Genomic DNA, 3,214 nt, shown 5'->3' with positions numbered 1-3,214 from the left:
TGCACTTGGTAAACAAAGAAAGCCGTTACTAATCATATTTGGGCGTGTCCGATTGTCATGTGGGAGAAAAGCGAGAACGAGTTTAGCAACCCGACAAAGTTGTCCCGAGGGAATTAATTAATATCTCGCTCTGATTGAAAGTTTTTTAATTTTGGCGATCGAGAAGCTTATATTTCTAGAATAATTAAGGCATGAGGAAAATCGCGGTGTTGTTTATTTTTTAATCCGAGCAGCCGTTCTCGCGCTTTGAGCATAAATACGCGCCGGCCTCTGCTTGTCGCTTCGCTCGACTCTCTATCGCTCGACTGCTGCACTCGCGGCGGAGAGCGGCGCGCTCGATTCATTAGACGTTTGCGCGAATTTTTTATTTTATTAGTAAGCGTTGAGATAAATCGTTCAAATTTTCAGCATTGGTAGAAAACAAACTGAAATAATTTTTTATTTTTAATTCTTAAAAAAATATTCATCTGGAGCAAAGTTATTAACGTTTCCGCGAGAAGTTTGTTTTTTTAATTTTTAAATTAGAAAGAAAATTTTAAAAATACAAACCCTAACAGAAAATTGTAGCTAATTAAATTCTCTACAATTAATTACGTAAACGTTTTGTTGTCAAAATTTTTTTTATTTGCCAACGGGATGACCAAAGTCAAAACATTACTTTTTCTCATTGAAAAAATTTTTTTGGAAATTTAATTTTGACCTTAGACCTAAAATTTCATCAAAATATATTAAGCCGTTTTGAAATCACAAAGTACTAACTGATGCCACCTGAAAGTGCCGTCGAGGCCGAATAGCAGGTTTTAGTCCATACGCTCTCAACTGAAAATAGCTGAAAGCTGCCTCTGTCGCAAAAGGACCAAACAATGAGTCGAATTTTAGTATCTTTTGCACAAAAACACTCTGGCAAAGAGAAGAGGAGTTTTGCATGCACTGCTTAGGAAAGGTAAACATCCTCGAGCTCTCTGTCGACTCGGTATTCAGATTTTCGTCGTTTTTCAACATTCCGGGGCGCTCCATTAGAGCGACGAGAGGACACTTCATCAACGTTTCACTCGAAAACTCTCAGCCGCATTAAATTTGATGATGACAATAATAATAAGCCCGATTTGTTTCGGGCCCATTACGCGGCCCCTTGCAAACAAAAATGGCAAATTTACAAACGCCTGCCTTATTTTCCACCCCTTTCCGCCCTAAAATAACATAACATCGGATGCTCGAAAATTTCAAGAGATAGACACTCATCCTGCGCAGTTCAGACAAGCAAAAAACGAGGTTTCCTATGAAGAAAAATTGATTAAAATTTAATCAATATCATGTTACTTAGAAGATTTTACGTTTTTCAATCCAATACTTGCATAAAGACATAGCAGATTTAATTTTTACAATAATATCATTCCAAGGAAATTAAAATTAAATTAATGTAAAGCCAAGTTTTTAATTTTAAAGCGTTGAAAGTTAAATTTTTAAATCAATTCAAACTGGTGAATAAATATATTGAATAAAATTTAAATAATTGGATAAAAATCATTGGCAATATAATTACACAATTTATAGAATTTGGATTATTTTCCATTTTTTTAAGGTTTTGTTAACTTTTATTTCAGTCAGAGTCGCTCTATCGAATGTTTACGCATTGGATGTTTGGAAGAAAACAATGTTTGGGGATTAAAAGTAAAAGTGCGTGCCCGCGAAGTGCCACCCCGGCGGCGCAATAAGCGTGGCTGTAATCGCATTAATTGTCCTAAAAAGGTGCAGCGAAGCTCCGCAAATGCCCCGCCGTTCTTTCCTCTTATTTTGTCACGGTGAAAGTTGACTTGAACAAAGGCAGCGCCGCGCGATTTCAATATTATGCGCCCTTTGAGCTGCTGACGAGCATGTTTCAAGAAAGTGCCTGTTTCAGTAATTCGATTGCAGGGTTGAAAAATTATTCAATTTAAATGCGCAAAAAGTTAGGGGCACATTGGCATACAAATAAAAAATAAAAATAAAAGAAAGCAGCAGCAACAACTGAAAAGCAACTTGAAGTTTATTGATTGAATATTTCAAATGATTTGAAAATTCAACTTCTGTTGGTTTTGATTGTATTAATTTCTTTTTCTATTAATTATATAATTTTTAAACCTTCATTTTATTACTATTAATTTTCACGGTCGATAATAAAATGAAGGATAAAAATTATAATTAATATACAAAAAATTAATACGATCAGATCAAAACCATCAAAAGTTGAATTTTCATATCATTTTAACTTTGGTGAATTTTGACCTTTTCGCCTAATTTTATCTATTTATGAAAATGTGTTTGTTTTTATGATTACTTTTTTATTCTCAAATCCTTAAAAAAATCCTACTTAATCACATAAAATTAATTATAAAATAATGTAATGAGACCAAGAAATTTAACGGAAAAAATAATAGCATTAAATTTGAATATAAATGTTTAGCTAAATTTGCAAATATTCATTTGAAACGAAACAGACTTTTTTCCCTAATTTTCATTTCATTCATTCGTTTTTGCGCCACGTGTGCGTCTGTCATGTTGTAAAATGTATAGTAAATGATAATGATGCGGGTGAGCTGCAGCAGCGCGGCCTTCAGACAGACACACACGCAACTTAATTATACGAAATGAGCTTCGCGTGTCTTCTCTTCTTAACGCACCAACTTTTGGTCTCGTTTCTGCCAAATTAGCTCTCGCTAATTAGACGTAATGCGCGCCCCTTTCCTGATCCGGCCGAGACGCGCCGTAAAATTTGACGAGGTGCAAAAATTCATGGGCACATCGACGCACATATTCTGAGATGCCTTTTTCATACACACGCTCTCTCATGATTGATGGTCGAATTCGGGATAATGCGGCGCGCGCGAGGAAGGAAACGCGCGCCAGACCGAAGATATGAAAACACGAATTTGCCCTTTCCACAGGATAATTTGCGGCGCCAAAAATTATCGGATTTCAATTTAGCCGAATTCACGAGGAAGTCATATTATGTATCAAGGCTAATTGAATCTGCTGAGCCTTTCACGAGATCAGATTTTTTTATTATCTAAATTTAATTAAATAATTAGTAATTTTTCAAATTTTAAATATGCATTTTTATTTATTTTGTTCCCAATTAAGAAAATTTTGATCAAAAACGACTTTTTTTCAAGATTGGAAAATATAGACGTACAATTTCAGTGCATTGAATAAAATTTGAATTAAAATTTACTCT

The 3,214-nt window shown here is 34.6% G+C and overlaps 1 protein-coding gene across 2 annotated transcripts in view; it reads left to right on the top strand.

Moving 5' to 3' along the window:
* Positions 1 to 3,214, top strand: part of LOC132198336 (zinc finger protein 808) — a 60,209-nt gene that overhangs the window by 13,068 nt on the left and 43,927 nt on the right. The gene's annotated exons all lie outside the window — the stretch shown is intronic.

The sequence above is a fragment of the Neocloeon triangulifer genome, unplaced genomic scaffold (assembly GCF_031216515.1).
Source record: "Neocloeon triangulifer isolate White Clay Creek 2 clone unplaced genomic scaffold, ASM3121651v1 ptg000012l, whole genome shotgun sequence".
Lineage (NCBI taxonomy): Eukaryota > Metazoa > Arthropoda > Insecta > Ephemeroptera > Baetidae > Neocloeon > Neocloeon triangulifer.
This window is presented reverse-complemented; position numbering and strand designations above follow the sequence as displayed.